Source organism: Carcharodon carcharias, chromosome 9 (genome assembly GCF_017639515.1).
Source record: "Carcharodon carcharias isolate sCarCar2 chromosome 9, sCarCar2.pri, whole genome shotgun sequence".
Classification (NCBI taxonomy): Eukaryota; Metazoa; Chordata; class Chondrichthyes; order Lamniformes; family Lamnidae; genus Carcharodon; species Carcharodon carcharias.
In genome coordinates, this window is record NC_054475.1 from 84,673,853 (window position 1) to 84,687,375 (window position 13,523).

The following is a 13,523-nucleotide window of genomic DNA, read 5'->3' on the forward strand; positions in this document are numbered from 1 at the left end:
CTACAAATTTCATGAATAATGTACCTTTTTGGAAAAAAAAGTCTGACTTTGGAGGGTGAGCATACAAGAGGAAGCACTGTCACATGACTCAATTGCACCCTCCACAACCCAGGTGTGCTCACCCCAGTGTGTACTACAGTAGAAAATGTTAGTTTATCACATGGTGAGACTCACTATGAACAGAAACAGGTGCTGGAGGCAGGGACAGCAGTGGAGTGTCCCTAGCGGAGGGTGAAGATACTCCAAGCTCAGCTCATCTGAATGTAGGTACTGAGCTTTGAGTGTTATCAACAATGAGGTCAATTCTGCAGTAGCAACAGAAAATGTTGAGGTTCTGTCAGCATTTCCAAAGGCAGTGGAGAGAGATTGGAAGAGTCCATATCCAGCCTGTGTGCTGTGCGCTGATCTCCACCTCCATAGAAAGAGTGGTTATCAGCATGGAGCATCAAACATGGCAGCACAGACAGTGTATGCTGGCCCAGACCAATGGCAGGCACACTCAGACAGACAGTTTAAACATGTTTGAGGAAAGCTGTGCCTTGCCGGTTCGGTGCCCCAATGAAGTGCAGTAAAGTGCTCTCCAGTTCCTGGCAAGCAGGGAAATGCAGGTGGGCCATGAGAGGGAAGATGGAAACATGGACTCAGCTTAAGTTTTTCCCACTTCTCATCCCTTGTGCACGCTCTACCACCACTCTCCCTACCACCAGCAGAATCACACAAGCTGGCTCTTGGCTCAATGTGCAGTCTGCCACTGGTGGGACAGTCCTTGGTGGGCCCCACATGGGCTCCAAGACCCAGGAGCGTGTCCACTACAGACATTGCATAAAACAGGCAGCCTGCCTCCAGCTCTGCTGAAATCTCAGGGAACACACCACATCAAAGTAATAGGAAGTGGAGAAGAAAGACCTTATAGTTGCACAGGGGGTTCACTTTGGTGATCATCAAAACCTTAGTACTTTAACTGATTGCAAAATATAAATGAATCATGAGCTGCTTTTCAAGTTTTTATTGTCTCCATTGCTTATTCCCATCTTCCATATGGGCACGAATCTTGTGGAGTATGGTGTAATGAAAATAGAAGATAAGTGTCATGAAGAGATATTAATGTATATAATGTTATTGGAAATAATTTTAAATTGTACTTGTAGTAGGGTCTGTGTCTGTGTGTTAATTGGATTAAAGCCAGCTAGTCTGGGTACATTGATGTATAGTAGTTTTGAGATGCAAACAGTAAGGTAGAGAGTACATTTGTATTGTGTTGAATAAACCATTCAAAAACTGGGGATGAAATCTTGCACCTAACTAGGAGATACCTAGCAATATGCTTATATTATTAATAAAATTGGTGCTATGAAAGGGGTTTTCTTGTTGGAACAGGTGGAGTTCAAAGGGCCTGGTGATACAATGAGAATTTACATTCAAAGGGAAGGCTAGGTATATACAGAAAAGAGTGTATCGCAGAATCACAGAATCACACAGCGCAGAAGAGGCCCTTTGGCCATCGAGTCTGCACCGACACATGAGAAACATCTGACCTACCTACCTAATCTCATTTACCTTGAATGTTATAACGTGCCAGTGCTCATCCAGGTACTTTTTAAAGGATGTGAGGCAACCCGCCTCCACCACCTTCCCAGGCAGTGCATTCCAGACTGTCACCACCCTCTGGGTAAAAAAGTTTTTCCTCACATCCCCACTAAACCTCCTGTCCCTCACCTTGAACTTTTGCCCCCTTGTGACTGACCCTTCAACTAAGGGGAACAGCTGCTCCCTATCCACCCTGTCCATGCCCCTCATAATCTTGCACACCTCAATCAGGTCACCCCTCAGCCTTCCCTGCTCCAACAAAAACAACCCAAGTCTATCCAACCTCTCTTCATAACTTAAATGTTTCATCCCAGGCAACTTCCTGGTGAATCTCCCTTGCACCCCCTCCAGTGCAATCACATCCTTCCTATAATGTGGAGACCAGAACTGCACACAGCACTCCAGCTGTGGCCTCACTGAGGTTCTATACAACTCCAACATGACCTCCCTACTTTTGTAATCCATGCCTCAATTGATAAAGGCAAGTTTTCCATATGCCTTTTTCACCACCCCACTAACTTGCCCCTCTGCCTTGAGAGATCTATGGACACCCACACCAAGGTTCCTTTGTTCCTCAGAACTTCCTAGTGTCATGCCATTCATTGTCAAATTACTCCTTCCAAAGTGTATCATATCACACATTTCAGGGTTAAATTCCATCTGCCACTTATCTGCCCATTTGACCATCCCATAATATATTTTCCTGTAGCCCAAGAAACTCAACCTCACTGTTAAGCACCCGGCCAATCTTTGTGTCATCCACAAACTTACTAATCCTACCCCCCACATAGTCATCTATGTCATTTATATAAATGACAAATAATATGGGACCGAGCACAGATCCCTGTGGTACACCACTAGACACTGGCATCCAGTCATTAAAGTATCCTTCTGTCATCACCCTGTCTCCTACAACTAAGCCAATTTTGAATCCACCTTATCAAATTACCCTGTATCCCATGTGCATTTGCCTTCTTTATAAGTTTCCCATGTGGGACCTTGTCAAAGGCTTTGCTGAAACCCATATAAACTACATTAACTGCACTACCCTCATCTACACACCTGGTCACCTCCTCAAAAGATTCAATCAAATTTTTTAGGCATGACCTCCCTCGGACAAAGCCATGCTGACTATCCCTGATCAAACCTTACCTCTTCAAGTGGAGATAGATTCTCTCCTTCAGAACTTTCTCCAATAGTTTCCCTACCACTGACGTGAGACTCACTGGCCTGTAGTTCCCTGGCTTATCCCTACAACCCTTCTTAAATAGCGGAACCACATTAGCTGTTCTCCAGTCCTCTGGCACCTCCCCTGTGACCAGAGAGGAATTAAAAATGTGGGTCAGAGCCCCTGCGATCTCCTCCTTTGCCTTCCTCAGCAGTCTGGGACACAAATTATCCAGACCTGGAGATTTGTCCACTTTTAAGCCTGCCAACACCTCCAATACCTTGTCACTCCCTATATCAATTTGCTTAAGATCCTTGCAGTCTCTCTCCCCGAGTTTGATATCTTCATCCTCATTCTCTTGGGTGAAGACAGATGTGAAATGAGCACACGAAACAACATCCTGAATAAGCTCACTAACACAAAATGGGTAGCAAGCTTGAAAATATTGCAAACCAGTGCACTTGCTCTTTGCTATTCCACTGCCGAATATGGCTGCCCTGCATGGGAAAGATCTACTCATGCTAAAAAGATGGATGCCGTTCTGAATGCAAGCTGCTGACTTATCACAGGTTGTTTAAAACTAACAAACACCAACAGCCTATATATCCTCGCGGGTATCACTCCCCCTGATATAAGAAGATCGGTAGCCAGCAAGAAAGAGCAAGTCCGTCAAACATCAGATGAGAGTCACCCTCTACATGGTCATACACCTACAAGCAGCTGCCTAAAGTCAAGGAAGAGCTTCATGAACAATGTTGTTCCATTACAATCAACCCCATCTGAAGCCCGCATGGCCTTGTGGAAAGACTGGCTCGCCAGTCTCAAACAACCCCCAACGATGGAAATTCTACCGGATGAAAGCCTTCCCCCAGGAGCTGGTCAACCTGGAAGTGCCTTAACAGACTTAGGACTAGTGTAGGTCATTCAAAAGTGTCACTAAGCAAATGGGGATATACAACCAGCCTGACAAACTGTGAATGTGGAACTGAGCCCCAGACTATGCAACATCTCCTGCAATGTCTATTGCTAGAGGAACCCTGCATTGTTGCAGATCTTGCCAAATTCAACAACAAGGTGCAAAAATGTGTCTAGTTCACGCTGGGCCATGTATAGACTGTCCATGGACATGATAAGAAGATTCAACACTCTAGCGATGTTCTCTGGCTCCACCCATAGATTGCCCCCTTGGTCCCTTATGGACCCTACTCTTTCCTTGTTATCCTCTTCCCATTGATATAGAATATCTTGAGATTTTTCCTACTTTTACCAGCCAGAGCTTTCTCATTTCCTCTCCTAATTGCTTTCTTAAGCTCCAACCTACACTTTCTGTACTCCACTAATGCCTCTACTGATTTGCTCCCCTTGTACCTGCTAAAAGCCTCTCTTTTCCTTCTCATCATAACCTGAATACCTTTTGTCATCCATGGTTCTCTGGGCTTGTTACTCCTTCCTATCACCCTAGAGGGAACATGCGTAGGTCAGAGGCATATGAGATCCAAGCTGCCTGTAAGCATCTTCCGACTAGGCACTTTACAGCCTTCTGGACTGAATATTGAGTTCAACAATTTTAGATCATGAACTCTCTCCTCCATCCCCACCCCCTTTCCAATCCCCCTTTTTTCCAATAATTTATATAGATTTTTCTTTTCCCACCTATTTCCATTATTTTTAAATGGATTCCATCTATTGTTTTATGTCTATCTTTTAGCCTATTTCGATCCCTTCTCCCCACCCCAGCCCCCACTAAGGCTATCTGTACCTTGCTCGTCCTGCTTTCTACACTTAATGTCACCTATTAGCATATTCCTTAGATAATATCACCGCCTTCAACACCTCTTTGTCCTTTTGTCTATGACATCTTTTGGCTATCTCCACCTATCACTGGCCCTCTATCCAGCTCTACTTGTCCCACTCCCCCTCTTAAACTAGCTTATATTTCACCTCTTTTCTATTTTTCCTTAGTTCTGATGAAGAGTCATACGGACTCGAAGCGTTAACTGTGTTCCTCTCCGCAGATGCTGTCAGACCTGCTGAGTTTTTCCAGGTATTTTTATTTTTGTTTTGGATTTCCAGCATCCGCAGTTTTTTGCTTTAATGTATAGGTAAATCACAGATGTGTTTCAAGTTTAGTGCTTTAACATGATAGCTTTAGTTACCAATTAAGAACTTCTCTTAGATGCAGGACTCCTGCCCATTGGTATGCTACCAAATACCAAACCTTAATTTGATAGATTTTAACAAAGTCTCTCTCAAGTGGTTTCTAATTGCTTTGCAACTAAATCATATTTGCAACACACAATCTAAATAGCTGACATTCTAAACATAGTTCCCTCTCCTCAGGTAGTGTCCACTTGACTTTCAAGTCTGCTGTCATTAACAGCCTCTTAAAAAAATTGACCTTGACCTCTTTGTTCTTGCAAATGACCATCTCATCTCAACCTTAATTCCTCTGCAAAGTCCTTGGCTGTGTTGTCACCTGCAAAATTTGTATTCACCTTACCTGCAACTCCATGTTTGAACCCATCAAACAGGTTTCCAGCCCTACCACAGAATAGAAACAGCCCGTAATCAAAGATACATCCTATCCTTCCTCATCCTTCCCAGTCTCTGCAGCTTTTGATACAATTGATCACACTATTTAACACTTCTCATTGTCCAGCTGATGGGGACTGCCCTGTGCCATCTCTTGCTATGGCTTCTCTTCCCACCAGATTATATCTGGAGCCTCCCAAGGTTCTAACCATTACCTACTCTTATTTCTGATCTACATGATGTACCTCAACAACATCATCCGAAAACACGTCAGATTCCACAACTGGGATTTTCAGTGCCCACCAGCATTTGGCGTGTTCGGTGGCATGAGCAGACAACATGGCAAGACGGCCAAAAATCGATTTCACGACATTGTGAAACCAGTTTGCAATTGTCCGCTCCGCCCACTGACGTGTTTCACAACAGCATATATAAGGCATACTCTTGGCAGGCGGCACTTCATTCAGGACTTCAATGTTTTTTTGCCTACCTCGCTTTAGTCAGCACTCGCAATCATCAGCACCAAGCTTCACAGACAGCACCACGTCACCTTTAGAGGGGGGCCTACCAGATCAGGCATATGTGGGTGGCTTTTTAAAGGCTCCAGTGCTAGGGCTTGCTTGGGGAAGGGGTGTGGTATTCAAGGGTGTGTGTGGGGACACATGTTGATCTGTGCAAGTGGCCTCAAGATGGTGAGAGCTGAGGAGGCAGTCTCCAGAGGAGATGAGGCCAGATGGGTATGTGAGCGTATGTGTGTGAGAGAGTGTATGTTGATGTCCCTTGAGCTGGCAGTGCGTAAGATGCCAGTGAATGTGTGATGGGCTTGAGTGTGTGAGTTTAGAGTGATGAGATGGTTGCCATACCCTGGCAGCACAGATGAGATCATTCATCCTCTATGTGCATTGGATGGCCAATCTCTTCTGTGTAGTATTGGTCAGGGACATTGCCTACCAAACCAGAGTGATAATGTTCTTGCCCCTCCTGTGGCCAGAATGGGGGTAAAGGACATCGCAGCGGGCCTCCATGGCATGCAAAAGTGCTTGAGGGCTGCAGTCTTCTTGCCTTTTGGGGCCATGTCTTTGCTGCAATCCTGGACTAGAAGCACTGAGTGCGGCTGTACTTTGAATGTGGTGCCTGGTGTGATGTAGCAGTGAGGTGATGGTGTGGCAGGTGAATCAGAGCCCGCCCACCATCAAAATGGTGTGTATCCCGGGAATGCATAGTTAATGCAGTGGGTTTAGGACAAGACAACGTGAAAAGCCACCATTGCGAGTAAAACAACAGTGCAAATCTGGGACGGTTCCACCCCACATTTACTGATGATGCCAAGGTCTACTTCACCACCATCTCTCTTGACCCCCTTCATTATCTCAGTATTATCAGATTGTTTACCTGACATCCATGTCCTGGGCGAATAGCAACTTCTTCAAATTGATCTTTGGGAAGACTGAAGCAATATCTTCCACCCCAATCTCAACCTCTTGTTCCCTTACCATTGGGTCCGCCCCCTCCACCACTACTTTACCAGGCTGAGCTGCACTTTACATAAATTTAGTTTCCTACTTAAACCCAAGCTGAGTTTATGACCTCATTTCTGCTTTATCTCAAAGACCATCTACTTCCAGACCTTAATATCGCCTATCTCAGCCCTTGCCTCAGCTTATCTGCAACTGGACACCCCCCCCCACCCCCCCCATTCATTCTTTTGTTACCTCTACATCAACTATTTTGACACTCTCCTGACCAATATCCCATCTGTCACTCCCTATGGAGCTGAGCTCATCTAAAGCTCTGCTGCCTGTAAACTAATCAGCTCATCCATCAAACATGTGCACACTGATCTACATTGGCTCCTAGTACACCAATGGCTCAATTTCAACATTTTCAATCTTCTGTTCAGACCAGTCTATGGCCTAGCACTGGCTATCTCTGTAACATCCTATGGTCCTATGAAATCTTGGTGCTCTTCCAACTCTTGCCTCTTGTGTCTTCCCCACTTCCTTCATCCCACCATTGGCAGCCATGCCTCCATCTGTCTAGCCTCAAGTTCTGGAATTCCCTCCCTAATCCTCACTAATTCTCCTCTAAGATCCTCATTAATAACTGCCATGAAGCTATTAATGTACATATTATTGGAATTTTTTTTTCTTTTAAAAATAGAGGTTTAGTCTTTGGTGTGTCTTAATTGGATTAAAACCAGCTAGTCTGGGTGCTTGGTTGTGTACTAATTTTGAGATGTAAGAGAGGTAGAGTGCATTTGCAATTTTTTGGATAGACCATTCAAGAAGGGGGGTGAAATCTGGCACCTAGCTAGCAGAGACCAAGCAATGTTTATATTACTAATAAAATTGGTACTATGAAAAAGGTTTTATTGTTAGAAGAGTGGAGTTCAAAGGGGGTGGTGATACAATAAGAATTTACATCCAATGAGATGTGCTGGGTATAACCAATAGCAGTTTTATGTGTGCAGGGCAGAGGCAATGTAAGATCAAAGCAGCTGTAAGCCTACAACCTTCTCCACAGGAACCAAAGGGAAAGGAACCTCATTTTGAGTTCATAAGGTGAAAATGCTTTGTTTGGTGCCTGTTGTCATAATGGAAATTAGTTTGGGAATTTGTTAAAAGTTATGATAGTAGTAATTTGTAGCCATGTGTATGTGCTAATGTGTTGTAACTTAATACAATGTTTTATTTAGTTTAATATAAAACCTTTCAAGAATTGGGGCTCTGATTCCTGAATTTAGAGTTGCAACTCAAACATACCACTTAAAAATTTAGGTTATGACAGTTGTTTAAAGTTTCCATCTGGGATTTTTAAATAACTCCGCTTTACCAACTGCTGGGTCAAAACAATAACCATCTCTAACTAATTTTTTAGTCAGTCCCCCATCCTAACATCTTTTTTAGCTCGGTATCATTTTGTCTTTGTTAGTCTGACTACACTCCTGTGAAGCACCTTGGAAAAGTTTCCTCACATAAAAGGTATTATACAAATGCAAATTGTTGTTGTCACCTGAAGATTTTACCTCATCATTTATCCCAGGTGTTTTTTCAGTGAATGTAATAATACATTAATAAGGTTTGACACTTAACAGGAAATCATTTGATCGAGTAAATAAAAACTCTTCACTATAGATATCTCAACAACAATTACACCATGAGTCTCTGTACAAGCTGTACTTCTAATTGAGATCTCTCAACCTGAAACTTACATGTTGCACAGATCATGATAGCAAAGCTTAGGCAGGGACAATGAAGAGTATTGAGTGGGAAATTTGAATTGGCCTATTTTGGCATGGGGACTCAGAGTTTTAAATGCTGACTGGCTGTAGAAAATGCAGAGAGCTAGTTGTACATGTGAAAATTACAGCATGCAATATTTTGAGAACATGACGCATCCATGTTGCGCTTCTCTGACTGCTAATTAGAACATAGGAGCAGGAATGGGCCTTACAGCCCCTCAAGCCAGCACTGTTATTCAAAAAGATAGCCACTGACCTCCTACAGCAACTTTCCTTTCCCACCTTATCCCCGTATCACTTGATTCCCTTACTGCCCAAAAATCTATGGATTTCAGTTGTGAATAAACTCATCAACTGATCATCTACCACCCTTTGGGATAGAGAATTCTGGAGATTCACAGCCCTCTGAGTGAAGAAATTTCTCCTCATCTTAGTATTAAGTGATCAATTCCTTATCCTGAGAATATCAGCCCATTCTAGGGTCTCCAGCCAGGGGAGGCAGCCTCTCGACCCTGTCAAGTCCTTTAATAATTTTATGCATTTCAACGAGATCACATTTCATTCTTCTAAATTCCAGAGAATGTAGACCCATTCTACTCAATTATTTCCCATAGGGAAACCCTCTTATCCCAGCAATCAATATAGTAATGAGGCGAAGGCTGAAACATTTTATGTTGATGCCGCATTCATATAACAATATCACACAGAACAATTTCCAATCCATCAAGTATTCTACAGTAAATAGACCTTATTAGTTCATTTCAGACCCAGCAGTCCTCGTCAATCACTAGGCATTTTGGAAAAATTGAACCTGAAGATAGCTCCCACAATTCACAACCAAGCAAAATCAGAACAAATTCCCCACCAGTTACCAACCAAACAAATTACCAACCAGTAATTAAGTTTCTACGTTAATTAACTTTTGCATTTTATCAAAATTACTCACCTTAAATGTACTTTCTGGAGATATCTTATGAAAAAATTTTGACAAATGTAGAAAACTCTTTAGCATTCTTTTTAGGAGTCAAGAATGTTACTCAGAAAGGAAAACAGATTGGTGCCCTCACCAATTGCCTGCCTACCTACTAGGCCCTTCCTTCAGACTAATAACTGCCGAACTGCTAGTAAAAATCCGAACAAAAGAACAAAAATGAAAACTCCTCTAATGTAGTGTTTGCTGTCTAAGGACTGTTCCTTCGGGTCTGGAGCAGTAATTAACAGTAAATGGAGAACGAAAGCAAAAGGCAGGGGAGGCTGACACCACCTCCACCACGCTCTGAAGATATTCTCATAGGGAAGAAGAAAATCTAGTTTAAAGTAACAAATATAGCTAGGGTAAGATTAAAAAAAGCTCCAAAAAATGTCAGAGAAATGGTTAGAGTACAACACACTCAGTTCCTGGGACCTAGTGTAAAGGAGTCTGTCTACAAACAGTTGGTCTGAAAGTCAGGGTATCGTGGTTGCAGATTAGAACGTTGATGTTTGAAATTGGAAGGTTGGTGTTTGAAATGAGGGTGTTCTAGGAGCTGAACTATTGTTCTGGGGAGAACAGAATAAAAGGATTGAGTTCAGGACATCCTGATGCTGGAGAGCTGACTGACCAAAGAGACAAATCTTTGGTCAAAGAGGAAGTAGAGCACAGAATAAAGTTGATAGCAAGGAGATTCTGCAAGAGTCCAAAAAATAATGAGAAGTTAAAAGAGTTTATGAAGCTGCACAAAAGAAGCAACTAAAATAGAAATAAAAGGAAACAACACTGAAAGTATAAGAGGAAAGTGATAATGCTGTTCTGATCCAGAAGGGAACGGGAATCAGCATTCCTGGAGTGGCTCTGAATGTGTCTGGTCAGTTGCACCACAGCCCTCTAGATTTTCTTAAATGTTTTGGGAATTAGGATTAGGGTTAGATTTAGAGTCAAAGGATTTGATATTAACTCCTGGACCCATAACAGTTTGGGGGAGGGGGGAATTAAATCATCAAATGCGTGAAAGGTGATTCAGCCTGGAGACAGGATGCATCTGTTTCTGTTTAAAAGGGTCAGGTATCCAAGTAACTCACTGTGGAGAGGTAGGTCCAAATTAACGTGTTTAAATCAGGCTCCTATCTCACAATTTGAAGGCCAATTTGGAACTATTGGCTGCTGTACAGTTTTGCCCGGGTTCGGGAAACTTGATGAGATTGACTGGCACTTTATTAAAGACCAGGAGTTCCAATCTAAATAAAAGTTCTGTGTTGAAAGTTGCTTCCCTGGTCTCCTCTAGGACATGGTTTGGTTCAAGGTCTCCTGGTGAGAGACTTATTTGGAGAGATTGGAGGTGTTGAACAGGGATTGTAGTGATGGGGGAGGGGGGTTGAGGGGTGCAGGGTGAGAAAGTGGTCATGGCTGCTTTTGATTGCACTTTGAATGAGGAGGGGTGTGCTGTGGAATGAGCTATAGGTGGACATCAGGGAAAGGAGCAACAGAGGAGCCCGAGTTCCCACAAAGGCACTACTGACCGAGGCTTAACTTCCATGTGGTCAACCAATGGTTCTGAAGGTTGCGGTGGTCACATCAGGCGGACACATGTTAAATTCCTGGCTGCATAGGTGTTGACTATGTATTTTGAGATAACCTTTGGGAAGTTTTTAAACTAATTGAGCCAAGGGTTATAATAGACAAACCAGCCAGTCATTTTCAAGGCTAGAGAAAAGTGAGCCAGATTTTGTAAAGTGAGGCACAGAAAATGAACTGTCCCCACAGTCAGCCAACACATAGACTATTGAAGTGTTTCTATGTTAAAGCAACAAGTCTGAAAATTAAACTATTGGAGCTAAAACCATATGTAGCCTTAGAAACCCAGATGTTACATGTGTGCCATCGAGACAAGTTTTAAGAGATATATGAATGTTGTATTGCAAGCTATAATGGTTTTAGGGATGGTGGAAAGAGTCAAATAGGAGGAGAGAAAATCACCCTGCTGTGGGAAAAGATATTGGTGCATCAGCAGTAACAGTGGCTGTTTGGATTCAATTACTCAAAGTAAATGGTCCTAAGTTTATGATTGGTGCCTGTTATAGATTCCAGGATAGGCTTCCCTGTGGTGTGGAACTTCCTTCACAAGTTCCCATGTTTTATTGTCAGGGTATAATAAGGGTGACATTGGGTTAGCACCAAGGCCACTAAATAAGAATCATCACAAAAGCTTGGGCATCAGGAATGTAAGATCCAATAAAAGTAGCTTAAAAAATCCCAACGGGTGCAAAGGAAACATTCACAACTAAATCACAACACTGTTATCAGTGTCTGTAAGACATTCAATACTCTACAGTGCCCACCAATCATGGAAGACACCAGGCATACCAGTGGTCACCCCACCCTCCATCTCCAGGCTCACCCAGGTACAGGTGAGACCAGAGAAGTAGATGGCCAGAATTATCCCCCATGGACTTCACCCGGCGTCCTGGACTTACATCTTGATGTTTTAACCAGGACCAAGAGCAGGTCCAGGGGAAGACCTCCAACTTACCACCCCTCTCCGTAAATGGTGGCCAAAAGTTAAGAATGTGTGGCTAAAGTGTAACCAATTGTTGAAGGTAGCCCCTTCAGGTAACTACAGGAGGGCTGCAATGTGTCAACCCCAGGTGCCAATGGGGCAGAGATAGGTTCTTGCAGGGAAATGACTCCATTGGTGCCTCAAGCTACACCAGCCATCAAGATGATACACCATTGGACAGTGTGCATGATCAGTCTGTATAGGAAATCCCACCTTGCATTGCAGTGTAACAGGAAGGGAATTTCTGTGTGATGGCTCGAGTTGTGAGGAGCAGGTTCCTGGGGGATATTATAGGGCTTCAACATATGAGAAACTTCACCCAAGATAGGGATAAGATTAAGCAGAATCATTCCACAATCTTGACTCTCCTCATCTACTTGTTATGATATGGCAGGTGGTATTTGCCAGGCTGACCAAATCCCATAGGGAAGCTTGGTCAAGTTATCACAACAGTTTTGCAATTTTTATTTATCATGAGAAGGTACATGTACTGAAGTGAGAAGCAGAGATTCCACTGTCACTTTTAGAGATTTAAATATTAAATTAAAACATGCATTAACAAAAGAAAAGAAAACTTAAACACACAAGATTATAGTTACATCATTAAATTTAGTCTTATAACATTTCCCAAAAGATTTCTACTTAGCTAGACTCACAAATAAATGCCCTTTTCCGGCAACAGTCCCAATAGATGCTTAATCTATAAAACATCTAGTAACATTACTGCAAGGCACCCACTGTTGCTATAAGGGAGGTATTTCACAAGCTTCTCTCAACCTTTCACTCGACATCCAAGGAAATCCAAGGCATGTAACAAAACCTTGCTTCCTGGAACAAGACAGCACTTCTCTGGGGTGGCTAGAGGCTGCTTTTTCGCAGGACTGTCTTTGCACAGCCCACCCTTCAAGGTCTCACATGATGACTCCCCATATAGCTTTCACTCTTTCCTTAAATATGTTTTTCTTCTTTCATCTTTACCCAATATTCTCACACCCCTTCGAAACTCAATTCCTTCCATTGTAAGATCTTTCATGTTTCCATCTTGTCTTTGCTTTTGGATCAATAAAAAAATATCTCCACTACTTGTTTACCCATAAACTCCTGCAAGATGCAAACATTTTCCTTTGAAATTCAAACAACCTCTCAACTTATCTAAAAATGTAAATGTTAAGCTCTAATCTATTTAATTTTACCCCACTACTTAACACCTTTAACCTTTGATGATTTAAACCTTGCAGTTTGACTGTCTTCAGTCTAATTAAATTAGTCACATACACACTTCACAGTATCCCACAATAATATTGAAAAAATGATATTTTCTTTACATGCCTAACGGAGTTAAGGCTGAGCTTGATCTTCTACACCTTGATGGCTTTGACCATGAGCTGGATGCAGCATCAGAACACCTGACAAGATAACACCTCCGCTGACAGCCACACTAATCTCCCACCATCCACTGCAT